Source organism: Pelobates fuscus, chromosome 2 (genome assembly GCF_036172605.1).
Source record: "Pelobates fuscus isolate aPelFus1 chromosome 2, aPelFus1.pri, whole genome shotgun sequence".
NCBI classification, from domain to species: Eukaryota; Metazoa; Chordata; class Amphibia; order Anura; family Pelobatidae; genus Pelobates; species Pelobates fuscus.
In genome coordinates this window covers 287,862,933-287,884,568 of record NC_086318.1, presented here as the reverse complement: position 1 = coordinate 287,884,568, position 21,636 = coordinate 287,862,933, and the positions used below count along the sequence as shown (strand labels likewise).

The 21,636-nt window shown below is 41.5% G+C and overlaps 67 pseudogenes; all 67 read left to right on the top strand.

The window, feature by feature from the left end:
- Positions 1 to 249: 249 nt before the first annotated feature.
- Positions 250 to 368, top strand: LOC134589124 (5S ribosomal RNA; annotated as a pseudogene).
- A 407-nt stretch (positions 369 to 775) lies between these two features.
- LOC134589123 (5S ribosomal RNA) lies at positions 776 to 894 on the top strand (annotated as a pseudogene).
- Positions 895 to 1,210: 316 nt separating this feature from the next.
- Positions 1,211 to 1,329, top strand: LOC134595614 (5S ribosomal RNA; annotated as a pseudogene).
- Positions 1,330 to 1,463: 134 nt separating this feature from the next.
- Positions 1,464 to 1,582, top strand: LOC134588283 (5S ribosomal RNA; annotated as a pseudogene).
- A 225-nt stretch (positions 1,583 to 1,807) lies between these two features.
- LOC134588881 (5S ribosomal RNA) lies at positions 1,808 to 1,926 on the top strand (annotated as a pseudogene).
- A 134-nt stretch (positions 1,927 to 2,060) lies between these two features.
- Positions 2,061 to 2,179, top strand: LOC134598060 (5S ribosomal RNA; annotated as a pseudogene).
- Positions 2,180 to 2,495: 316 nt separating this feature from the next.
- LOC134597426 (5S ribosomal RNA) lies at positions 2,496 to 2,614 on the top strand (annotated as a pseudogene).
- A 316-nt stretch (positions 2,615 to 2,930) lies between these two features.
- LOC134595004 (5S ribosomal RNA) lies at positions 2,931 to 3,049 on the top strand (annotated as a pseudogene).
- A 225-nt stretch (positions 3,050 to 3,274) lies between these two features.
- Positions 3,275 to 3,393, top strand: LOC134589150 (5S ribosomal RNA; annotated as a pseudogene).
- A 134-nt stretch (positions 3,394 to 3,527) lies between these two features.
- Positions 3,528 to 3,646, top strand: LOC134589022 (5S ribosomal RNA; annotated as a pseudogene).
- A 316-nt stretch (positions 3,647 to 3,962) lies between these two features.
- On the top strand, positions 3,963 to 4,081 carry LOC134588666 (5S ribosomal RNA; annotated as a pseudogene).
- A 134-nt stretch (positions 4,082 to 4,215) lies between these two features.
- Positions 4,216 to 4,334, top strand: LOC134594734 (5S ribosomal RNA; annotated as a pseudogene).
- A 134-nt stretch (positions 4,335 to 4,468) lies between these two features.
- On the top strand, positions 4,469 to 4,587 carry LOC134597197 (5S ribosomal RNA; annotated as a pseudogene).
- A 225-nt stretch (positions 4,588 to 4,812) lies between these two features.
- On the top strand, positions 4,813 to 4,931 carry LOC134589149 (5S ribosomal RNA; annotated as a pseudogene).
- Positions 4,932 to 5,399: 468 nt separating this feature from the next.
- LOC134589500 (5S ribosomal RNA) lies at positions 5,400 to 5,518 on the top strand (annotated as a pseudogene).
- A 134-nt stretch (positions 5,519 to 5,652) lies between these two features.
- LOC134597465 (5S ribosomal RNA) lies at positions 5,653 to 5,771 on the top strand (annotated as a pseudogene).
- Positions 5,772 to 5,996: 225 nt separating this feature from the next.
- LOC134598100 (5S ribosomal RNA) lies at positions 5,997 to 6,115 on the top strand (annotated as a pseudogene).
- A 134-nt stretch (positions 6,116 to 6,249) lies between these two features.
- LOC134594528 (5S ribosomal RNA) lies at positions 6,250 to 6,368 on the top strand (annotated as a pseudogene).
- A 132-nt stretch (positions 6,369 to 6,500) lies between these two features.
- Positions 6,501 to 6,619, top strand: LOC134597386 (5S ribosomal RNA; annotated as a pseudogene).
- A 134-nt stretch (positions 6,620 to 6,753) lies between these two features.
- LOC134596240 (5S ribosomal RNA) lies at positions 6,754 to 6,872 on the top strand (annotated as a pseudogene).
- Positions 6,873 to 7,097: 225 nt separating this feature from the next.
- Positions 7,098 to 7,216, top strand: LOC134588492 (5S ribosomal RNA; annotated as a pseudogene).
- A 133-nt stretch (positions 7,217 to 7,349) lies between these two features.
- On the top strand, positions 7,350 to 7,468 carry LOC134595757 (5S ribosomal RNA; annotated as a pseudogene).
- A 135-nt stretch (positions 7,469 to 7,603) lies between these two features.
- On the top strand, positions 7,604 to 7,722 carry LOC134588997 (5S ribosomal RNA; annotated as a pseudogene).
- Positions 7,723 to 7,856: 134 nt separating this feature from the next.
- LOC134597568 (5S ribosomal RNA) lies at positions 7,857 to 7,975 on the top strand (annotated as a pseudogene).
- Positions 7,976 to 8,109: 134 nt separating this feature from the next.
- Positions 8,110 to 8,228, top strand: LOC134597990 (5S ribosomal RNA; annotated as a pseudogene).
- Positions 8,229 to 8,362: 134 nt separating this feature from the next.
- On the top strand, positions 8,363 to 8,481 carry LOC134598224 (5S ribosomal RNA; annotated as a pseudogene).
- A 134-nt stretch (positions 8,482 to 8,615) lies between these two features.
- Positions 8,616 to 8,734, top strand: LOC134597464 (5S ribosomal RNA; annotated as a pseudogene).
- A 225-nt stretch (positions 8,735 to 8,959) lies between these two features.
- Positions 8,960 to 9,078, top strand: LOC134597385 (5S ribosomal RNA; annotated as a pseudogene).
- Positions 9,079 to 9,212: 134 nt separating this feature from the next.
- LOC134597190 (5S ribosomal RNA) lies at positions 9,213 to 9,331 on the top strand (annotated as a pseudogene).
- Positions 9,332 to 9,463: 132 nt separating this feature from the next.
- On the top strand, positions 9,464 to 9,582 carry LOC134597384 (5S ribosomal RNA; annotated as a pseudogene).
- Positions 9,583 to 9,716: 134 nt separating this feature from the next.
- Positions 9,717 to 9,835, top strand: LOC134593992 (5S ribosomal RNA; annotated as a pseudogene).
- A 225-nt stretch (positions 9,836 to 10,060) lies between these two features.
- LOC134588491 (5S ribosomal RNA) lies at positions 10,061 to 10,179 on the top strand (annotated as a pseudogene).
- A 133-nt stretch (positions 10,180 to 10,312) lies between these two features.
- Positions 10,313 to 10,431, top strand: LOC134595756 (5S ribosomal RNA; annotated as a pseudogene).
- A 135-nt stretch (positions 10,432 to 10,566) lies between these two features.
- LOC134588996 (5S ribosomal RNA) lies at positions 10,567 to 10,685 on the top strand (annotated as a pseudogene).
- A 134-nt stretch (positions 10,686 to 10,819) lies between these two features.
- LOC134596250 (5S ribosomal RNA) lies at positions 10,820 to 10,938 on the top strand (annotated as a pseudogene).
- Positions 10,939 to 11,072: 134 nt separating this feature from the next.
- LOC134594271 (5S ribosomal RNA) lies at positions 11,073 to 11,191 on the top strand (annotated as a pseudogene).
- A 134-nt stretch (positions 11,192 to 11,325) lies between these two features.
- Positions 11,326 to 11,444, top strand: LOC134597427 (5S ribosomal RNA; annotated as a pseudogene).
- A 134-nt stretch (positions 11,445 to 11,578) lies between these two features.
- On the top strand, positions 11,579 to 11,697 carry LOC134594258 (5S ribosomal RNA; annotated as a pseudogene).
- Positions 11,698 to 12,074: 377 nt separating this feature from the next.
- Positions 12,075 to 12,193, top strand: LOC134594400 (5S ribosomal RNA; annotated as a pseudogene).
- A 134-nt stretch (positions 12,194 to 12,327) lies between these two features.
- Positions 12,328 to 12,446, top strand: LOC134589498 (5S ribosomal RNA; annotated as a pseudogene).
- Positions 12,447 to 12,671: 225 nt separating this feature from the next.
- Positions 12,672 to 12,790, top strand: LOC134597597 (5S ribosomal RNA; annotated as a pseudogene).
- A 135-nt stretch (positions 12,791 to 12,925) lies between these two features.
- LOC134597631 (5S ribosomal RNA) lies at positions 12,926 to 13,044 on the top strand (annotated as a pseudogene).
- A 134-nt stretch (positions 13,045 to 13,178) lies between these two features.
- On the top strand, positions 13,179 to 13,297 carry LOC134587972 (5S ribosomal RNA; annotated as a pseudogene).
- A 377-nt stretch (positions 13,298 to 13,674) lies between these two features.
- Positions 13,675 to 13,793, top strand: LOC134596956 (5S ribosomal RNA; annotated as a pseudogene).
- A 134-nt stretch (positions 13,794 to 13,927) lies between these two features.
- LOC134595156 (5S ribosomal RNA) lies at positions 13,928 to 14,046 on the top strand (annotated as a pseudogene).
- A 225-nt stretch (positions 14,047 to 14,271) lies between these two features.
- On the top strand, positions 14,272 to 14,390 carry LOC134593991 (5S ribosomal RNA; annotated as a pseudogene).
- A 134-nt stretch (positions 14,391 to 14,524) lies between these two features.
- On the top strand, positions 14,525 to 14,643 carry LOC134596649 (5S ribosomal RNA; annotated as a pseudogene).
- Positions 14,644 to 15,020: 377 nt separating this feature from the next.
- LOC134587863 (5S ribosomal RNA) lies at positions 15,021 to 15,139 on the top strand (annotated as a pseudogene).
- Positions 15,140 to 15,273: 134 nt separating this feature from the next.
- LOC134588995 (5S ribosomal RNA) lies at positions 15,274 to 15,392 on the top strand (annotated as a pseudogene).
- Positions 15,393 to 16,011: 619 nt separating this feature from the next.
- Positions 16,012 to 16,130, top strand: LOC134594450 (5S ribosomal RNA; annotated as a pseudogene).
- Positions 16,131 to 16,264: 134 nt separating this feature from the next.
- On the top strand, positions 16,265 to 16,383 carry LOC134598439 (5S ribosomal RNA; annotated as a pseudogene).
- A 468-nt stretch (positions 16,384 to 16,851) lies between these two features.
- LOC134595209 (5S ribosomal RNA) lies at positions 16,852 to 16,970 on the top strand (annotated as a pseudogene).
- Positions 16,971 to 17,195: 225 nt separating this feature from the next.
- Positions 17,196 to 17,314, top strand: LOC134593990 (5S ribosomal RNA; annotated as a pseudogene).
- Positions 17,315 to 17,448: 134 nt separating this feature from the next.
- On the top strand, positions 17,449 to 17,567 carry LOC134594297 (5S ribosomal RNA; annotated as a pseudogene).
- A 133-nt stretch (positions 17,568 to 17,700) lies between these two features.
- LOC134598389 (5S ribosomal RNA) lies at positions 17,701 to 17,819 on the top strand (annotated as a pseudogene).
- Positions 17,820 to 17,953: 134 nt separating this feature from the next.
- On the top strand, positions 17,954 to 18,072 carry LOC134587703 (5S ribosomal RNA; annotated as a pseudogene).
- Positions 18,073 to 18,206: 134 nt separating this feature from the next.
- Positions 18,207 to 18,325, top strand: LOC134589547 (5S ribosomal RNA; annotated as a pseudogene).
- A 134-nt stretch (positions 18,326 to 18,459) lies between these two features.
- Positions 18,460 to 18,578, top strand: LOC134596354 (5S ribosomal RNA; annotated as a pseudogene).
- Positions 18,579 to 19,197: 619 nt separating this feature from the next.
- LOC134598388 (5S ribosomal RNA) lies at positions 19,198 to 19,316 on the top strand (annotated as a pseudogene).
- Positions 19,317 to 19,450: 134 nt separating this feature from the next.
- LOC134596169 (5S ribosomal RNA) lies at positions 19,451 to 19,569 on the top strand (annotated as a pseudogene).
- Positions 19,570 to 19,703: 134 nt separating this feature from the next.
- On the top strand, positions 19,704 to 19,822 carry LOC134594402 (5S ribosomal RNA; annotated as a pseudogene).
- Positions 19,823 to 20,048: 226 nt separating this feature from the next.
- LOC134595205 (5S ribosomal RNA) lies at positions 20,049 to 20,167 on the top strand (annotated as a pseudogene).
- A 134-nt stretch (positions 20,168 to 20,301) lies between these two features.
- LOC134598387 (5S ribosomal RNA) lies at positions 20,302 to 20,420 on the top strand (annotated as a pseudogene).
- Positions 20,421 to 20,645: 225 nt separating this feature from the next.
- On the top strand, positions 20,646 to 20,764 carry LOC134598054 (5S ribosomal RNA; annotated as a pseudogene).
- Positions 20,765 to 20,898: 134 nt separating this feature from the next.
- On the top strand, positions 20,899 to 21,017 carry LOC134598064 (5S ribosomal RNA; annotated as a pseudogene).
- Positions 21,018 to 21,151: 134 nt separating this feature from the next.
- LOC134588357 (5S ribosomal RNA) lies at positions 21,152 to 21,269 on the top strand (annotated as a pseudogene).
- A 134-nt stretch (positions 21,270 to 21,403) lies between these two features.
- Positions 21,404 to 21,522, top strand: LOC134597373 (5S ribosomal RNA; annotated as a pseudogene).
- Positions 21,523 to 21,636: the final 114 nt, after the last annotated feature.

Sequence of the window (21,636 nt, the reverse complement as noted above, 5' to 3'; positions counted from 1 at the left end):
TAGGAACCTCAGGTGCCGTAAGCTTTTGTTTATTTCTTTTTTGCATTATGATGTCATAATCAGACCACTTTTTTCCCTATGGTAGACCAACTAGGAACCTCAGGTGCCGTAAGCTTTTGTTTATTTCTTTTTTGCATTATGATGTCATAATCAGACCACTCTTTTCCCTATCCAGAAGCGTCTTGTCTTTTGTCGCAACCAGAGTTTGATATTCTACCAACATTAGCGAGATCGCATTCTCTTAATTTCACTTATGGCTATACCAGTCTGAAAATGCCTGATCTCGTCAGATCTCGGAAGCCATCCAGCCTCAGGCCTGGTTAGTACTTGTATGGGAGACCAACTAGGAACCTCAGGTGCCGCAAGCTTTTGTTTATTTCTTTTTTGCATTATGATGTCATAATCAGACCACTTTTTTCCCTATGGGAGACCAACTAGGAACCTCAGGTGCCGTAATCTTTTGTTTATTTCTTTTTTGCATTATGATGTCATAATCAGACCACTTTTTTCCCTATGGGAGACCAACTAGGAACCTCAGGTGCCGTAAGCTTTTGTTTATTTCTTTTTTGCATTATGATGTCATAATCAGACCACTTTTTTCCCTATGGGAGACCAACTAGGAACCTCAGGTGCCGTAAGCTTTTGTTTATTTCTTTTTTGCATTATGATGTCATAATCAGACCACTTTTTTCCCTATCCAGAAGCGTCTTGTCTTTTGTCGCAACCAGAGTTTGATATTCTACCAACATTAGCGAGATTGCATTCTCTTAATTTCACTTATGGCTATACCAGTCTGAAAATGCCTGATCTCGTCAGATCTCGGAAGCCATCCAGCCTCAGGCCTGGTTAGTACTTGTATGGGAGACCAACTAGGAACCTCAGGTGCCGCAAGCTTTTGTTTATTTCTTTTTTGCATTATGATGTCATAATCAGACCACTTTTTTCCCTATGGGAGACCAACTAGGAACCTCAGGTGCCGTAATCTTTTGTTTATTTCTTTTTTGCATTATGATGTCATAATCAGACCACTTTTTTCCCTATGGGAGACCAACTAGGAACCTCAGGTGCGGTAAGCTTTTGTTTATTTCTTTTTTGCATTATGATGTCATAATCAGACCACTTTTTTCCCTATCCAGAAGCGTCTTGTCTTTTGTCGCAGCCAGAGTTTGATATTCTACCAACATTAGCGAGATCGCATTCTCTTAATTTCTCATACGGCCATACCAGTCTGAAAATGCCTGATCTCGTCAGATCTCGGAAGCCATCCAGACTCGGGCCTGGTTAGTACTTGTATGGGAGACCAACTAGGAACCTCAGGTGCCGTAAGCTTTTGTTTATTTCTTTTTTGCATTATGATGTCATAATCAGACCACTTTTTTCCCTATCCAGAAGCATCTTGTCTTTTGTCGCAACCAGAGTTTGATATTCTACCAACATTAACGAGATCGCATTCTCTTGATTTCACTTACGGCCATACCAGTCTGAAAATGCCTGATCTCGTCAGATCTCGGAAGCCATCCAGAGTTGGGCCTGGTTAGTACTTGTATGGGAGACCAACTAGGAACCTCAGGTGCGGTAAGCTTTTGTTTATTTCTTTTTTGCATTATGATGTCATAATCAGACCACTTTTTTCCCTATGGGAGACCAACTAGGAACGTCAGGTGCCGTAAGCTTTTGTTTATTTATTTTTTGCATTATGATGTCATAATCAGACCACTTTTTTCCCTATCCAGAAGCGTCTTATCTTTTGTCGCAACCAGAGTTTGATATTCTACCAACATTAGCGAGAACGCATTCTCTTAATTTCACTTAAGGCCATACCAGTCTGAAAATGCCTGATCTCATCAGATCTCGGAAGCCATCCAGACTCTGGCCTGGTTAGTACTTGTATGGGAGACCAACTAGGAACCTCAGGTGCCGTATGCTTTTGTTTATTTCTTTTTTGCATTATGATGTCATAATCAGACCACTTTTTTTCCTATCCAGAAGCATCTTGTCTTTTGTCGCAACCAGAGTTTGATATTCTACCAACATTAACGAGATCGCATTCTCTTAATTTCACTTACGGCCATACCAGTCTGAAAATGCCTGATATCGTCAGATCTCGGAAGCTATCCAGACTCGGGCCTGGTTAGTACTTGTATGGGAGACCAACTAGGAACCTCAGGTGCTGTAATCTTTTGTTTATTTATTTTTTGCATTATGATGTCATAATCAGACCACTTTTTTCCCTATGGGAGACCAACTAGGAGCCTCAGGTGCCGTAAGCTTTTGTTTATTTCTTTTTTGCATTATGATGTCATAATCAGACCACTTTTTTCCCTATGGGAGACCAACTAGGAACCTCAGGTGCCGTAAGCTTTTGTTTATTTCTTTTTTGCATTATGATGTCATAATCAGACCACTTTTTTCCCTATCCAGAAGCGTCTTGTCTTTTGTCGCAGCCAGAGTTTGATATTCTACCAACATTAGCGAGATCGCATTCTCTTAATTTCACTTACGGCCATACCAGTCTGACAATGCCTGATCTCGTCAGATCTCGGAAGCCATCCAGACTCGGGCCTGGTTAGTACTTGTATGGGAGACCAACTAGGAACCTCAGGTGCCGCAAGCTTTTGTTTATTTCTTTTTTGCATTATGATGTCATAATCAGACCACTTTTTTCCCTATGGGAGACCAACTAGGAACCTCAGGTGCCGTAAGCTTTTGTTTATTTCTTTTTTGCATTATGATGTCATAATCAGACCACTTTTTTCCCTATGGGAGACCAACTAGGAACCTCAGGTGCCTTAAGCTTTTGTTTATTTCTTTTTTGCATTATGATGTCATAATCAGACTACTTTTTTCCCTATCCAGAAGCATCTTGTCTTTTGTCGCAACCAGAGTTTGATATTCTACCAACATTAACGAGATCGCATTCTCTCGATTTCACTTACGGCCATACCAGTCTGAAAATGCCTGATCTCGTCAGATCTCAGAAGCCATCCAGACTTGGGCCTGGTTAGTACTTGTATGGGAGACCAACTAGGAACCTCAGGTGCGGTAAGCTTTTGTTTATTTCTTTTTTGCATTATGATGTCATAATCAGACCACTTTTTTCCCTATGGGAGATCAACTAGGAACGTAAGGTGCCGTAAGCTTTTGTTTATTTATTTTTTGCATTATGATGTCATAATCAGACCACTTTTTTCCCTATCCAGAAGCGTCTTATCTTTTGTCGCAACCAGAGTTTGATATTCTACCAACATTAGCGAGAACGCATTCTCTTAATTTCCCTTAAGGCCATACCAGTCTGAAAATGCCTGATCTCGTCAGATCTCGGAAGCCATCCAGACTCTGGCCTGGTTAGTACTTGTATGGGAGACCAACTAGGAACCTCAGGTGCCGTATGCTTTTGTTTATTTCTTTTTTGCATTATGATGTCATAATCAGACCACTTTTTTTCCTATCCAGAAGCATCTTGTCTTTTGTCGCAACCAGAGTTTGATATTCTACCAACATTAACGAGATCGCATTCTCTTAATTTCACTTACGGCCATACCAGTCTGAAAATGCCTGATATCGTCAGATCTCGGAAGCTATCCAGACTCGTGCCTGGTTAGTACTTGTATGGGAGACCAACTAGGAACCTCAGGTGCCGCAAGCTTTTGTTTATTTCTTTTTTGCATTATGATGTCATAATCAGACCACTTTTTTCCCTATGGGAGACCAACTAGGAACCTCAGGTGCCGTAATCTTTTGTTTATTTCTTTTTTGCATTATGATGTCATAATCAGACCACTTTTTTCCCTATGGGAGACCAACTAGGAACCTCAGGTGCCGTAAGCTTTTGTTTATTTCTTTTTTGCATTATGATGTCATAATCAGACCACTTTTTTCCCTATCCAGAAGCGTCTTGTCTTTTGTCGCAGCCAGAGTTTGATATTCTACCAACATTAGCGAGATCGCATTCTCTTAATTTCCCTTACGGCCATACCAATCTGAAAATGCCTGATCTCGTCAGATCTCGGAAGCCATCCAGACTCGGGCCTGGTTAGTACTTGTATGGGAGACCAACTAGGAACCTCAGGTGCCTTAAGCTTTTGTTTATTTCTTTTTTGCATTATGATGTCATAATCAGACTACTTTTTTCCCTATCCAGAAGCATCTTGTCTTTTGTCGCAAACAGAGTTTGATATTCTACCAACATTAACGAGATCGCATTCTCTCGATTTCACTTATGGCCATACCAGTCTGAAAATGCCTGATCTCGTCAGATCTCGGAAGCCATTCAGACTCGGGCCTGGTTAGTACTTGTATGGGAGACCAACTAGGAACCTCAGGTGCCGTAAGCTTTTGTTTATTTCTTTTTTGCATTATGATGTCATAATCAGACCACTTTTTTCCCTATCCAGAAGCGTCTTGTCTTTTGTCGCAACCAGAGTTTGATATTCTACCAACATTAGCGAGATCGCATTCTCTTAATTTCACTTACGGCTATACCAGTCTGAAAATGCCTGATCTCGTCAGATCTCGGAAGCCATCCAGACTTGGGCCTGGTTAGTACTTGTATGGGAGACCAACTAGGAACCTCAGGTGCGGTAAGCTTTTGTTTATTTCTTTTTTGCATTATGATGTCATAATCAGACCACTTTTTTCCCTATGGGAGATCAACTAGGAACGTCAGGTGCCGTAAGCTTTTGTTTATTTATTTTTTGCATTATGATGTCATAATCAGACCACTTTTTTCCCTATCCAGAAGCGTCTTATCTTTTGTCGCAACCAGAGTTTGATATTCTACCAACATTAGCGAGAACGCATTCTCTTAATTTCCCTTAAGGCCATACCAGTCTGAAAATGCCTGATCTCGTCAGATCTCGGAAGCCATCCAGACTCTGGCCTGGTTAGTACTTGTATGGGAGACCAACTAGGAACCTCAGGTGCCGTATGCTTTTGTTTATTTCTTTTTTGCATTATGATGTCATAATCAGACCACTTTTTTTCCTATCCAGAAGCATCTTGTCTTTTGTCGCAACCAGAGTTTGATATTCTACCAACATTAACGAGATCGCATTCTTTTAATTTCACTTACGGCCATACCAGTCTGAAAATGCCAGATATCGGAAGCTATCCAGACTCGGGCCTGGTTAGTACTTGTATGGGAGACCAACTAGGAACCTCAGGTGCCGTAATCTTTTGTTTATTTCTTTTTTGCCTTATGATGTCATAATCAGACCACTTTTTTCCCTATGGGAGACCAACTAGGAACCTCAGGTGCCGTAAGCTTTTGTTTATTTCTTTTTTGCATTATGATGTCATAATCAGACCACTTTTTTCCCTATCCAGAAGCGTCTTGTCTTTTGTCGCAAACAGAGTTTGATATTCTACCAACATTAGCGAGATTGCATTCTCTTAATTTCACTTACGGCCATACCAGTCTGAAAATGCCTGATCTCGTCAGATCTCGGAAGCCATTCAGACTCGGGCCTGGTTAGTACTTGTATGGGAGACCAACTAGGAACCTCAGGTGCCGTAAGCTTTTGTTTATTTCTTTTTTGCATTATGATGTCATAATCAGACCACTTTTTTCCCTATCCAGAAGCGTCTTGTCTTTTGTCGCAACCAGAGTTTGATATTCTACCAACATTAGCGAGATCGCATTCTCTTAATTTCATTTACGGCTATACCAGTCTGAAAATGCCTGATCTCATCAGATCTCGGAAGCCATCCAGACTCGGGCCTGGTTAGTACATGTATGGGAGACCAACTAGGAACCTCAGGTGCCGTAAGCTTTTGTTTATTTATTTTTTGCATTATGATGTCATAATCAGACCACTTTTTTCCCTATGGGAGACCAACTAGGAACCTCAGGTGCCGTAAGCTTTTGTTTATTTCTTTTTTGCATTATGATGTCATAATCAGACCACTTTTTTCCCTATCCAGAAGCGTCTTGTCTTTTGTCGCAACCAGAGTTTGATATTCTACCAACATTAGCGAGATCGTATTCTCTTAGTTTCACTTACGGCCATACCAGTCTGAAAATGCCTGATCTCGTAAGTTCTCGGAAGCCATCCAGACTCGGGCCTGGTTAGTACTTGTATGGGAGACCAACTAGGAGCCTCAGGTGCCGTAAGCTTTTGTTTATTTCTTTTTTGCATTATGATGTCATAATCAGACCACTTTTTTCCCTATCCAGAAGCGTCTTGTCTTTTGTCGCAACCAGAGTTTGATATTCTACCAACATTAGCGAGTTCGCATTCTATTAATTTCACTTACGGCAATACCAGTCTGAAAATGCCTGATCTCATCAGATCTCGGAAGCCATCCAGACTCGGGCCTGGTTAGTACTTGTATGGGAGACCAACTAGGAACCTCAGGTGCCGTAAGCTTTTGTTTATTTCTTTTTTGCATTATGATGTCATAATCAGACCACTTTTTTCCTTATCCAGAAGCGTCTTGTCTTTTGTAAACCAGAGTTTGATATTCTACCAACATTAGCGAGATCGTATTCTCTTAGTTTCACTTACGGCCATACCAGTCTGAAAATGCCTGATCTCGTAAGTTCTCGGAAGCCATCCAGACTCGGGCCTGGTTAGTACTTGTATGGGAGACCAACTAGGAACCTCAGGTGCCGTAAGCTTTTGTTTATTTCTTTTTTGCATTATGATGTCATAATCAGACCACTTTTTTCCCTATCCAGAAGCGTCTTGTCTTTTGTCGCAACCAGAGTTTGATATTCTACCAACATTAGCGAGATCGCATTCTATTAATTTCACTTACGGCCATACCAGTCTGAAAATGCCTGATCTCGACAGATCTCGGAAGCCATCCAGACTCGGGCCTGGTTAGTACTTGTATGGGAGACCAACTAGGAACCTCAGGTGCCGTAAGCTTTTGTTTATTTCTTTTTTGCATTATGATGTCATAATCAGACCACTTTTTTCCCTATGGGAGACCAACTAGGAACCTCAGGTGCCGTAAGCTTTTGTTTATTTCTTTTTTGCATTATGATGTCATAATCAGACCACTTTTTTCCCAATCCAGAAGCGTCTTGTCTTTTGTCGCAACCAGAGTTTGATATTCTACCAACATTAGCGAGATCGCATTCTCTTAATTTCACTTACGGCCATACAAGTCTGAAAATGCCTGATCTCGTCAGATCTCGGAAGCCATCCAGACTCGGGCATGGTTAGTACTTGTATGGGAGACCAACTAGGAACCTCAGGTGCCGTAAGCTTTGTTTATTTCTTTTTTGCATTATGATGTCATAATCAGACCACTTTTTTCCCTATCCAGAAGAGTCTTGTCTTTTGTCGCAACCAGAGTTTGATATTCTACCAACATTAGCGAGATCGCATTCTCTTAATTTCACTTACGGCCATACCAGTCTGAAAATGCCTGATCTCGTCAGATCTCGGAAGCCATCCAGACTCGGGCCTGGTTTGTACTTGTATGGGAGACCAACTAGGAACCTCAGGTGCTGTAAGCTTTTGTTTATTTCTTTTTTGCATTATGATGTCATAATCAGACCACTTTTTTCCCTATCCAGAAGCGTCTTGTCTTTTGTCGCAACCAGAGTTTTATATTCTATTAAACATTAGCGAGATCGCATTCTCTTAATTTCACTTACGGCCATACCAGTCTGAAAATGCCTGTTCTCGTCAGATCTCGGAAACCATCCAGACTCTGGTCTGGTTAGTACTTGTATGGGAGACCAACTAGGAACCTCAGGTGCCGTAAGCTTTTGTTTATTTCTTTTTTGCATTATGATGTCATAATCAGACCACTTTTTTCCCTATCCAGAAGCGTCTTGTCTTTTGTCGCAACCAGAGTTTGATATTCTACCAACATTAGCGAGATCGCATTCTCTGAATTTCACTTACGGCCATACCAGTCTGAAAATGCCTGATCTCGTCAGATCTCTGAAGCCATTCAGACTCGGGCCTGGTTAGTACTTGTATGGGAGACCAACTAGGAACCTCAGTTGCCGTAAGCCTTTGTTTATTTCTTTTTTGCATTATGATGTCATAATCAGACCACTTTTTTCCCTATCCAGAAGCGTCTTGTCTTTTGTCGCAACCAGAGTTTGATATTCTACCAACATTAGCGAGATCGCATTCTCTTAATTTCACTTACGGCCATACCAGTCTGAAAATGCCTGATCTCATCAGATCTCGGAAGTCATCCAGACTTGGGCCTGGTTAGTACTTGTATGGGAGACCAACTAGGAACCTCATTTGCCGTAAGCTTTTGTTTATTTCTTTTTTGCATTATGATGTCATAATCAGACCACTTTTTTCCCTATCCAGAAGTGTCTTGTCTTTTGTCGCAACCAGAGTTTGATATTCTACCAACATTAGCGAGATCGCATTCTCTTAATTTCACTTACGGCTATACCAGTCTGAAAATGCCTGATCTCGTCAGATCTCGGAAGCCATTCAGACTCGGGACTGGTTAGTACTTGTATGGGAGACCAACTAGGAACCTCAGGTGCCGTAAGCTTTTGTTTATTTCTTTTTTGCATTATGATGTCATAATCAGACCACTTTTTTCCCTATCCAGAAGTGTCTTGTCTTTTGTCGCAACCAGAGTTTGATATTCTACCAACATTAGCGAGATCGCATTCTCTTAATTTCATTTACGGCTATACCAGTCTGAAAATGCCTGATCTCATCAGATCTCGGAAGCCATCCAGACTCGGGCCTGGTTAGTACATGTATGGGAGACCAACTAGGAACCTCAGGTGCCGTAAGCTTTTGTTTATTTATTTTTTGCATTATGATGTCATAATCAGACCACTTTTTTCCCTATGGGAGACCAACTAGGAACCTCAGGTGCCGTAAGCTTTTGTTTATTTCTTTTTTGCATTATGATGTCATAATCAGACCACTTTTTTCCCTATCCAGAAGCGTCTTGTCTTTTGTCGCAACCAGAGTTTGATATTCTACCAACATTAGCAAGATCGTATTCTCTTAGTTTCACTTACGGCCATACCAGTCTGAAAATGCCTGATCTCGTAAGTTCTCGGAAGCCATCCAGACTCGGGCCTGGTTAGTACTTGTATGGGAGACCAACTAGGAACCTCAGGTGCCGTAAGCTTTTGTTTATTTCTTTTTTGCATTATGATGTCATAATCAGACCACTTTTTTCCCTATCCAGAAGCGTCTTGTCTTTTGTCGCAACCAGAGTTTGATATTCTACCAACATTAGCGAGTTCGCATTCTATTAATTTCACTTACGGCAATACCAGTCTGAAAATGCCTGATCTCATCAGATCTCGGAAGCCATCAAGACTCGGGCCTGGTTAGTACTTGTATGGGAGACCAACTAGGAACCTCAGGTGCCGTAAGCTTTTGTTTATTTCTTTTTTGCATTATGATGTCATAATCAGACCACTTTTTTCCTTATCCAGAAGCGTCTTGTCTTTTGTAAACCAGAGTTTGATATTCTACCAACATTAGCGAGATCGTATTCTCTTAGTTTCACTTACGGCCATACCAGTCTGAAAATGCCTGATCTCGTAAGTTCTCGGAAGCCATCCAGACTCGGGCCTGGTTAGTACTTGTATGGGAGACCAACTAGGAACCTCAGGTGCCGTAAGCTTTTGTTTATTTCTTTTTTGCATTATGATGTCATAATCAGACCACTTTTTTCCCTATCCAGAAGCGTCTTGTCTTTTGTCGCAACCAGAGTTTGATATTCTACCAACATTAGCGAGATCGCATTCTATTAATTTCACTTACGGCCATACCAGTCTGAAAATGCCTGATCTCGTCAGATCTCGGAAGCCATCCAGACTCGGGCCTGGTTAGTACTTGTATGGGAGACCAACTAGGAACCTCAGGTGCCGTAAGCTTTTGTTTATTTCTTTTTTGCATTATGATGTCATAATCAGACCACTTTTTTCCCTATGGGAGACCAACTAGGAACCTCAGGTGCCGTAAGCTTTTGTTTATTTCTTTTTTGCATTATGATGTCATAATCAGACCACTTTTTTCCCAATCCAGAAGCGTCTTGTCTTTTGTCGCAACCAGAGTTTGATATTCTACCAACATTAGCGAGATCGCATTCTCTTAATTTCACTTACGGCCATACAAGTCTGAAAATGCCTGATCTCGTCAGATCTCGGAAGCCATCCAGACTCGGGCATGGTTAGTACTTGTATGGGAGACCAACTAGGAACCTCAGGTGCCGTAAGCTTTGTTTATTTCTTTTTTGCATTATGATGTCATAATCAGACCACTTTTTTCCCTATCCAGAAGAGTCTTGTCTTTTGTCGCAACCAGAGTTTGATATTCTACCAACATTAGCGAGATCGCATTCTCTTAATTTCACTTACGGCCATACCAGTCTGAAAATGCCTGATCTCGTCAGATCTCGGAAGCCATCCAGACTCGGGCCTGGTTTGTACTTGTATGGGAGACCAACTAGGAACCTCAGGTGCTGTAAGCTTTTGTTTATTTCTTTTTTGCATTATGATGTCATAATCAGACCACTTTTTTCCCTATCCAGAAGCGTCTTGTCTTTTGTCGCAACCAGAGTTTTATATTCTATTAAACATTAGCGAGATCGCATTCTCTTAATTTCACTTACGGCCATACCAGTCTGAAAATGCCTGTTCTCGTCAGATCTCGGAAACCATCCAGACTCTGGTCTGGTTAGTACTTGTATGGGAGACCAACTAGGAACCTCAGGTGCCGTAAGCTTTTGTTTATTTCTTTTTTGCATTATGATGTCATAATCAGACCACTTTTTTCCCTATCCAGAAGCGTCTTGTCTTTTGTCGCAACCAGAGTTTGATATTCTACCAACATTAGCGAGATCGCATTCTCTGAATTTCACTTACGGCCATACCAGTCTGAAAATGCCTGATCTCGTCAGATCTCTGAAGCTATTCAGACTCGGGCCTGGTTAGTACTTGTATGGGAGACCAACTAGGAACCTCAGTTGCCGTAAGCCTTTGTTTATTTCTTTTTTGCATTATGATGTCATAATCAGACCACTTTTTTCCCTATCCAGAAGCGTCTTGTCTTTTGTCGCAACCAGAGTTTGATATTCTACCAACATTAGCGAGATCGCATTCTCTTAATTTCACTTACGGCCATACCAGTCTGAAAATGCCTGATCTCATCAGATCTCGGAAGCCATCCAGACTTGGGCCTGGTTAGTACTTGTATGGGAGACCAACTAGGAACCTCAGGTGCCGTAAGCTTTTGTTTATTTCTTTTTTGCATTATGATGTCATAATCAGACCACTTTTTTCCCTATCCAGAAGTGTCTTGTCTTTTGTCGCAACCAGAGTTTGATATTCTACCAACATTAGCGAGATCGCATTCTCTTAATTTCACTTACGGCCATACCAGTCTGAAAATGCCTGATCTCGTCAGATCTCGGAAGCCATTCAGACTCGGGACTGGTTAGTACTTGTATGGGAGACCAACTAGGAACCTCAGGTGCCGTAAGCTTTTGTTTATTTCTTTTTTGCATTATGATGTCATAATCAGACCACTTTTTTCCCTATCCAGAAGCGTCTTGTCTTTTGTCGCAACCAGAGTTTGATATTCTACCAACATTAGCGAGATCGCATTCTCTTAATTTCACTTACGGCCATACCAGTCTGAAAATGCCTGATCTCATCAGATCTCGGAAGCCATCCAGACTTGGGCCTGGTTAGTACTTGTATGGGAGACCAACTAGGAACCTCAGGTGCCGTAAGCTTTTGTTTATTTCTTTTTTGCATTATGATGTCATAATCAGACCACTTTTTTCCCTATCCAGAAGCGTCTTGTCTTTTGTCGCAACCAGAGTTTGATATTCTACCAACATTAGCGAGATCGCATTCTCTTAATTTCACTTACGGCCATACCAGTCTGAAAATGCCAGATCTCGGAAGCCATCCAGACTCGGGTCTGGTTAGTACTTGTATGGGAGACCAACTAGGAACCTCAGGTGCCGTAAGCTTTTGTTTATTTCTTTTTTGCATTATGATGTCATAATCAGACCACTTTTTTCCCTATCCAGAAGCGTCTTGTCTTTTGTCGCAACCAGAGTTTGATATTCTACCAACATTAGCGAGATCGCATTCTCTTAATTTCACTTACGGCCATACCAGTCTGAAAATGCCTGATCTCGTCAGATCTCGGAAGCCATCCAGACTCGGGCCTGGTTAGTACTTGTATGGGAGACCAACTAGGAACCTCAGGTGCTGTAAGCTTTTGTTTATTTCTTTTTTGCATTATGATGTCATAATCAGACCACTTTTTTCCCTATCCAGAAGCGTCTTGTCTTTTGTCGCAACCAGAGTTTGATATTCTACCAACATTAGCGAGATCGCATTCTCTGAATTTCACTTACGGCCATACCAGTCTGAAAATGCCTGATCTCGTCAGATCTCGGAAGCCATTCAGACTCGGGCCTGGTTAGTACTTGTATGGGAGACCAACTAGGAACCTCAGGTGCCGTAAGCTTTTGTTTATTTCTTTTTTGCATTATGATGTCATAATCAGACCACTTTTTTCCCTATGGGAGACCAACTAGGAACCTCAGGTGCCGTAAGCTTTTGTTTATTTCTTTTTTGCATTATGATGTCATAATCAGACCACTTTTTTCCTAATCCAGAAGCGTCTTGTCTTTTGTCGCAACCAGAGTTTGATATTCTACCAACATTAGCGAGATCGCATTCTCTTAATTTCACTTACGGCCATACCAGTCTGAAAATGCCTGATCTCGTCAGATCTCGGAAGCCATCCAGACTCGGGCATGGTTAGTACTTGTATGGGAGACCAACCAGGAACCTCAGGTGCCGTAAGCTTTTGTTTATTTCTTTTTTGCATTATGATGTCATAATCAGACCACTTTTTTCCCTATCCAGAAGCGTCTTGTCTTTTGTCGCAACCAGAGTTTTATATTCTATTAAACATTAGCGAGATCGCATTCTCTTAATTTCACTTACGGCCATACCAGTCTGAAAATGCCTGATCTCGTCAGATCTTGGAAGCCATTCAGACTCGGGCCTGGTTAGTACTTGTATGGGAGACTAACTAGGAACCTCAGGTGCCGTAAGCTTTTGTTTATTTCTTTTTTGCATTATGATGTCATAATCAGACCACTTTTTTCCCTATCCAGAAGCGTCTTGTCTTTTGTCGAAACCAGAGTTTGATATTCTACCAACATTAGCGAGATTGCATTCTCTTAATTTCAATTATGGCCATACCAGTCTGAAAATGCCTGATCTCATCAGATCTCGTCAGCCATCCAGACTTGGGCCTGGTTAGTACTTGTATGGGAGACCAACTAGGAACCTCAGGTGCCGTAAGCTTTTGTTTATTTCTTTTTTGCATTATGATGTCATAATCAGACCACTTTTTTCCCTATCCAGAAGCATCTTGTCTTTTGTCGCAACCAGAGTTTGATATTCTACCAACATTAGCGAGATCGCATTCTCTTAATTTCACTTACGGCCATACCAGTCTGAAAATGCCAGATCTTGGAAGCCATCCAGACTCAGGCCTGGTTAGTACTTGTATGGGAGACCAACTAGGAACCTCAGGTGCCGTAAGCTTTTGTTTATTTCTTTTTTGCATTATGATGTCATAATCAGACCACTTTTTTCCCTATCCAGAAGCGTCTTGTCTTTTGTCGCAACCAGAGTTTGATATTCTACCAACATTAGCGAGATCGCATTCTCTTAATTTCACTTACGGCCATACCAGTCTGAAAATGCCTGATCTCGTCAGATCTCGGAAGCCAACCCGACTCGGGCCTGGTTAGTACTTGTATGGGAGACCAACTAGGAACCTCAGGTGCCGTAAGCTTTTGTTTATTTCTTTTTTGCATTATGATGTCATAATCAGACCACTTTTTTCCCTATCCAGAAGCGTCTTGTCTTTTGTCGCAACCAGAGTTTGATATTCTACCAACATTAGCGAGATCGCATTCTTTTAATTTCACTTACGGCCATACCAGTCTGAAAATGCCTGATCTCGTCAGATCTCGGAAGCCATTCAGACTCGGGCTTGGTTAGTACTTGTATGGGAGACCAACTAGGAACCTCAGGTGCCGTAAGCTTTTGTTTATTTCTTTTTTGCATTATTATGTCATAATCAGACCACTTTTTTCCCTATGGGAGACCAACTAGGAACCTCAGGTGCCGTAAGCTTTTGTTTATTTCTTTTTTGCATTATGATGTCATAATCAGACCACTTTTTTCCCAATCCAGAAGCGTCTTGTCTTTTGTCGCAACCAGAGTTTGATATTCTACCAACATTAGCGAGATCGCATTCTCTTAATTTCACTTACGGCCATACCAGTCTGAAAATGCCTGATCTCGTCAGATCTCGGAAGCCATCCAGACTCGGGCCTGGTTAGTACTTGTATGGGAGACCAACTAGGAACCTCAGGTGCCGTAAGCTTTTGTTTATTTCTTTTTTGCATTATGATGTCATAATCAGACCACTTTTTTCCCTATCCAGAAGCGTCTTGTCTTTTGTCGCAACCAGAGTTTGATATTCTACCAACATTAGCGAGATTGCATTCTCTTAATTTCACTTACGGCCATACCAGTCTGAAAATGCCTGATCTCATCAGATCTCGGAAGCCATCCAGACTCGGGCCTGGTTAGTACTTGTATGGGAGACCAACTAGGAACCTCAGGTGCCGTAAGCTTTTGTTTATTTCTTTTTTGCATTATGATGTCATAATCAGACCACTTTTTTCCCTATCCAGAAGCGTCTTGTCTTTTGTCGCAACCAGAGTTTGATATTCTACCAACATTAGCGAGATCGCATTCTCTTAATTTCACTTACGGCCATACCAGTCTGAAAATGCCTGATCTCGTCAGCCATCCAGACTCGGGCCTGGTTAGTACTTGTATGGGAGACCAACTAGGAACCTCAGGTACCGTAAGCTTTTGTTTATTTCTTTTTTGCATTATGATGTCATAATCAGACCACTTTTTTCCCTATCCAGAAGCATCTTGTCTTTTGTCGCAACCAGAGTTTGATATTCTACCAACATTAGCGAGATCGCATTCTCTTAATTTCACTTACGGCCATACCAGTCTGAAAATGCCTGATCTCGTCAGATCTTGGAAGCCATCCAGACTCAGGCCTGGTTAGTACTTGTATGGGAGACCAACTAGGAACCTCAGGTGCTGTAAGCTTTTGTTTATTTCTTTTTTGCATTATTATGTCATAATCAGACCACTTTTTTCCCTATCCAGAAGCGTCTTGTCTTTTGTCGCAACCAGAGTTTGATATTCTACCAACATTAGCGAGATCGCATTATCTTAATTTCACTTACGGCCATACCAGTCTGAAAATGCCTGTTCTCGTCAGATCTCGGAAACCATCCAGACTCTGGTCTGGTTAGTACTTGTATGGGAGACCAACTAGGAACCTCAGGTGCCGTAAGCTTTTGTTTATTTCTTTTTTGCATTATGATGTCATAATCAGACCACTTTTTCCCTATCCAGAAGCGTCTTGTCTTTTGTCGCAACCAGAGTTTGATATTCTACCAACATTAGCGAGATCGCATTCTCTTAATTTCACTTACGGCCATACCAGTCTGAAAATGCCTGATCTCGTCAGCCATCCAGACTTGGGCCTTGTTAGTACTTGTATGGGAGACCAACTAGGAACCTCAGGTGCCGTAAGCTTTTGTTTATTTCTTTTTTGCATTATGATGTCATAATCAGACCACTTTTTTCCCTATCCAGAAGCATCTTGTCTTTTGTCGCAACCAGAGTTTGATATTCTACCAACATTAGCGAGATCGCATTCTCTTAATTTCACTTACGGCCATACCAGTCTGAAAATGTCAGATCTTGGAAGCCATCCAGACTCAGGCCTGGTTAGTACTTGTATGGGAGACCAACTAGGAACCTCAGGTGCCGTAAGCTTTTGTTTATTTCTTTTTTGCATTATGATGTCATAATCAGACCACTTTTTTCCCTATCCAGAAGCGTCTTGTCTTTTGTCGCAACCAGAGTTTGATATTCTACCAACATTAGCGAGATCGCATTCTCTTAATTTCACTTACGGCCATACCAGTCTGAAAATGCCTGATCTCGTCAGATCTCGGAAGCCATCCAGACTCGGGCCTGGTTAGTACTTGTATGGGAGACCAACTAAGAACCTCAGGTGCCGTAAGCTTTTGTTTATTTCTTTTTTGCATTATGATGTCATAATCAGACCACTTTTTTTACTATCCAGAAGCGTCTTGTCTTTTGTCGCAACCAGAGTTTGATATTCTACCAACATTAGCGAGATCGCATTCTCTTAATTTCACATACGGCCATACCAATCTGAAAATGCCTGATCTCGTCAGATCTCGGAAGCCATCCAGACTCGGGCCTGGTTAGTACTTGTATGGGAGACCAACTAGGAACCTCAGGTGCCGTAAGCTTTTGTTTATTTCTTTTTTGCATTATTATGTCATAATCAGACCACTTTTTTCCCTATGGGAGACCAACTAGGAACCTCAGGTGCCGTAAGCTTTTGTTTATTTCTTTTTTGCATTATGATGTCATAATCAGACCACTTTTTTCCCAATCCAGAAGCGTCTTGTCTTTTGTCGCAACCAGAGTTTGATATTCTACCAACATTAGCGAGATTGCATTCTCTTAATTTCACTTACGGCCATGCCAGTCTGAAAATGTCAGATCTCAGAAGCCATTCAGACTCGGGCCTGGTTAGTACTTGTATGGGAGACCAACTAGGAACCTCAGGTGCCGTAAGCTTTTGTTTATTTCTTTTTTGCATTATGATGTCATAATCAGACCACTTTTTTCCCTATCCAGAAGCGTCTTGTCTTTTGTCGCAACCAGAGCTTGATATTCTACCAACATTAGCGAGATCGCATTCTTTTAATTTCACTTACGGCCATACCAGTCTGAAAATGCCTGATCTCATCAGATCTCGGAAGCCATTCAGACTCGGGCCTGGTTAGTACTTGTATGGGAGACCAACTAGGAACCTCAGGTGCCGTAAGCTTTTGTTTATTTCTTTTTTACATTATTATGTCATAATCAGACCACTTTTTTCCCTATGGGAGACCAACTAGGAACCTCAGCTGCCGTAAGCTTTTGTTTATTTCTTTTTTGCATTATGATGTCATAATCAGACCACTTTTTTCCCAATCCAGAAGCGTCTTGTCTTTTGTCGCAACCAGAGTTTTATATTCTACCAACATTAGCGAGATCGCATTCTCTTAATTTCACTTACGGCCATACCAGTCTGAAAATGCCTGATCTCGTCAGATCTCGGAAGCCATCCAGACTCGGGCCTGGTTAGTACTTGTATGGGAGACCAACTAGGAACCTCAGGTGCCGTAAGCTTTTGTTTATTTCTTTTTTGCATTATGATGTCATAATCAGACCACTTTTTTCCCTATCCAGAAGCGTCTTGTCTTTTGTCGCAACCAGAGTTTGATATTCTACCAACATTAGCGAGATTGCATTCTCTTAATTTCACTTACGGCCATACCAGTCTGAAAGTGCCTGATCTCGTCAGATCTCTGAAGCCATCCAGACTCGGGCCTGGTTAGTACTTGTATGGGAGACCAACTAGGAACCTCAGGTGCCGTAAGCTTTTGTTTATTTCTTTTTTGCATTATGATGTCATAATCAGACCACTTTTTTCCCTATCCAGAAGCATCTTGTCTTTTGTCACAACCAGAGTTGATATTCTACCAACATTAACGAGATCGCATTCTCTTAATTTCACTTACGGCCATACCAGTCTGAAAATGCCTGATCTCATCAGATCTCGGAAGCCATCCAAACTTGGGCCTCGTTAGTACTTGTATGGGAGACCAACTAGGAACCTCAGGTGCCGTAAGCTTTTGTTTATTTCTTTTTTGCATTATGATGTCATAATCAGACCACTTTTTTCCCTATCCAGAAGCGTCTTGTCTTTTGTCGCAACCAGAGTTTGATATTCTACCAACATTAGCGAGATCGCATTCCCTTAATTTCCATTACAGCCATACCAGTCTGAAAATGCCTGATCTCGTCAGATCTCGGAAGCCATCCAGACTCGGGCCTGGTTAGTACTTGTATGGGAGACCAACTAGGAACCTCAGGTGCCGTAAGATTTTGTTTATTTATTTTTTGCATTATGATGTCATAATCAGACCACTTTTTTCCCTATCCAGAAGCGTCTTGTCTTTTGTCGCAACCAGAGTTTGATATTCTACCAACATTAGCGATATCGCATTCTCTTAATTTCACTTACGGCCATACCAGTCTGAAAATGCCTGATCTCATCAGATCTCGGAAGCCAATCAAACTCGGGCCTGGTTAGTACTTGTATGGGAGACCAACTAGGAACCTCAGGTGCCGTAAGCTTTTGTTTATTTCTTTTTTGCATTATGATGTCATAATCAGACCACTTTTTTCCCTATCCAGAAGCATCTTGTCTTTTGTCGCAACCAGAGTTTGATATTCTACCAACATTAGCGAGATCGCATTCCCTTAATTTCACTTACGGCCATACCAGTCTGAAAATGCCTGATCTCGTCAGATCTCGGAAGCCATCCAGACTCGGTCCTGGTTAGTACTTGTATGGGAGACCAACTAGGAACCTCTGGTGCCGTAAGCTTTTGTTTATTTCTTTTTTGCATTATGATGTCATAATCAGACCACTTTTTTCCCTATCCAGAAGCGTCTTGTCTTTTGTCGCAACCAGAGTTTGATATTCTACCAACATTAGCGAGATCGCATTCTCTTAATTTCACTTACGGCCATACCAGTCTGAAAATGCCTGATCTCGGAAGCCATCCATACTCGGGCCTGGTTAGTACTTGTATGGGCGGCCAACTAGGAACCTCAGGTGCCGTAAGCTTTTGTTTATTTCTTTTTTGCATTATGATGTCATAATCAGACCACTTTTTTCCCTATCCAGAAGCGTCTTGTCTTTTGTCGCAACCAGAGTTTGATATTCTACCAACATTAGCGAGATCGCATTCTCTTAATTTCACTTACGGCCATACCAGTCTGAAAATGCCAGATCTCGGAAGCCATCCAGACTTGGGCCTGGTTAGTACTTGTATGGGAGACCAAGTAGGAACCTCAGGTGCCGTAAGCTTTTGTTTATTTCTTTTTTGCATTATGATGTCATAATCAGACCACTTTTTTCCCTATCCAGAAGCATCTTGTCTTTTGTCACAACCAGAGTTGATATTCTACCAACATTAACGAGATCGCATTCTCTTAATTTCACTTACGGCCATACCAGTCTGAAAATGCCTGATCTCATCAGATCTCGGAAGCCATCCAAACTTGGGCCTCGTTAGTACTTGTATGGGAGACCAACTAGGAACCTCAGGTGCCGTAAGCTTTTGTTTATTTCTTTTTTGCATTATGATGTCATAATCAGACCACTTTTTTCCCTATCCAGAAGCGTCTTGTCTTTTGTCGCAACCAGAGTTTGATATTCTACCAACATTAGCGAGATCGCATTCCCTTAATTTCCATTACGGCCATACCAGTCTGAAAATGCCTGATCTCGTCAGATCTCGGAAGCCATCCAGACTCGGGCCTGGTTAGTACTTGTATGGGAGACCAACTAGGAACCTCAGGTGCCGTAAGATTTTGTTTATTTCTTTTTTGCATTATGATGTCATAATCAGACCACTTTTTTCCCTATCCAGAAGCGTCTTGTCTTTTGTCGCAACCAGCGTTTGATATTCTACCAACATTAGCGATATCGCATTCTCTTAATTTCACTTACGGCCATACCAGTCTGAAAATGCCTGATCTCATCAGATCTCGGAAGCCAATCAAACTCGGGCCTGGTTAGTACTTGTATGGGAGACCAACTAGGAACCTCAGGTGCTGTAAGCTTTTGTTTATTTCTTTTTTGCATTATGATGTCATAATCAGACCACTTTTTTTCCCTATGGGAGACCAACTAGGAACCTCAGGTGCCGTAAGCTTTTGTTTATTTCTTTTTTGCATTATGATGTCATAATCAGACCACTTTTTTCCCTATCCAGAAGCGTCTTGTCTTTTGTCGCAACCAGAGTTTGATATTCTACCAACATTAGCGAGATCGCATTCTCTTAATTTCACTTACGGCCATACCAGTCTGAAAATGCCTGATCTCGTCAGATCTCGGAAGCCATCCAGACTTGGGCCTGGTTAGTACTTGTATGGGAGACCAAGTAGGAACTTTAGGTGCCGTAAGCTTTTGTTTATTTCTTTTTTGCATTATGATGTCATAATCAGACCACTTTTTTCCCTATCCAGAAGCATCTTGTCTTTTGTCACAACCAGAGTTTGATATTCTACCAACATTAACGAGATCGCATTCTCTTAATTTCACTTACGGCCATACCAGTCTGAAAATGCCTGATCTCATCAGATCTCGGAAGCCATCCAAACTTGGGCCTCGTTAGTACTTGTATGGGAGACCAACTAGGAACCTCAGGTGCCGTAAGCTTTTGTTTATTTATTTTTTGCATTATGATGTCATAATCAGACCACTTTTTTCCCTATGGGAGACCAACTAGGAACTTCAGGTGCCGTAAGCTTTTGTTTCTTTCTTTTTTGCATTATGATGTCATAATCAGACCACTTTTTTCCCTATCCAGAAGCGTCTTGTCTTTTGTCGCAACCAGAGTTTGATATTCTACCAACATTAGCGAGATCGCATTCTCTTAATTTCACTTACGGCCATACCAGTCTGAAAATGCATGATCTCGTCAGATCTCGGAAGCCATCCAGACTTGGTCCTGGTTAGTACTTGTATGGGAGACCAACTAGGAACCTCAGGTGCCGTAAGCTTTTGTTTATTTCTTTTTTGCATTATGATGTCATAATCAGACCACTTTTTTCCCTATCCAGAAGCGTCTTGTCTTTTGTCGCAACCAGAGTTTGATATTCTACCAACATTAGCGAGATCGCATTCTCTTAATTTCCCTTACGGCCAAACCAGTCTGAAAATGCCTGATCTCGTCAGATCTCGGAAGCCATCCAGACTCGGTCCTGGTTAGTACTTGTATGGGAGACCAACTAGGAACCTCAGGTGCCGTAAGATTTTGTTTATTTCTTTTTTGCATTATGATGTCATAATCAGACCACTTTTTTCCCTATCCAGAAGCGTCTTGTCTTTTGTCGCAACCAGAGTTTGATATTCTACCAACATTAGCGAGATCGCATTCCCTTAATTTCACTTACGGCCATACCAGTCTGAAAATGCCTGATCTCGTCAGATCTCGGAAGCCATCCAGACTCGGGCCTGGTTAGTACTTGTATGGGAGTCAACTAGGAACCTCAGGTGCCGTAAGCTTTTGTTTATTTCTTTTTTGCATTATGATGTCATAATCAGACCACTTTTTTCCCTATCCAGAAGTGTCTTGTCTTTTGTCGCAACCAGAGTTTTATATTCTACCAACATTAGCGAGATCGCATTCTCTTAATTTCACTTACGGCTATACCAGTCTGAAAATGCCTGATCTTGTCAGATCTCGGAAGCCATCCAGACTCGGGCCTGGTTAGTACTTGTATGGGAGACCAACTAGGAACCTCAGGTGCCGTAAGCTTTTGTTTATTTCTTTTTTGCATTATGATGTCATAATCAGACCACTTTTTTCCCTATCCAGAAGCATCTTGTCTTTTGTCGCAACCAGAGTTTGATATTCTACCAACATTAGCGA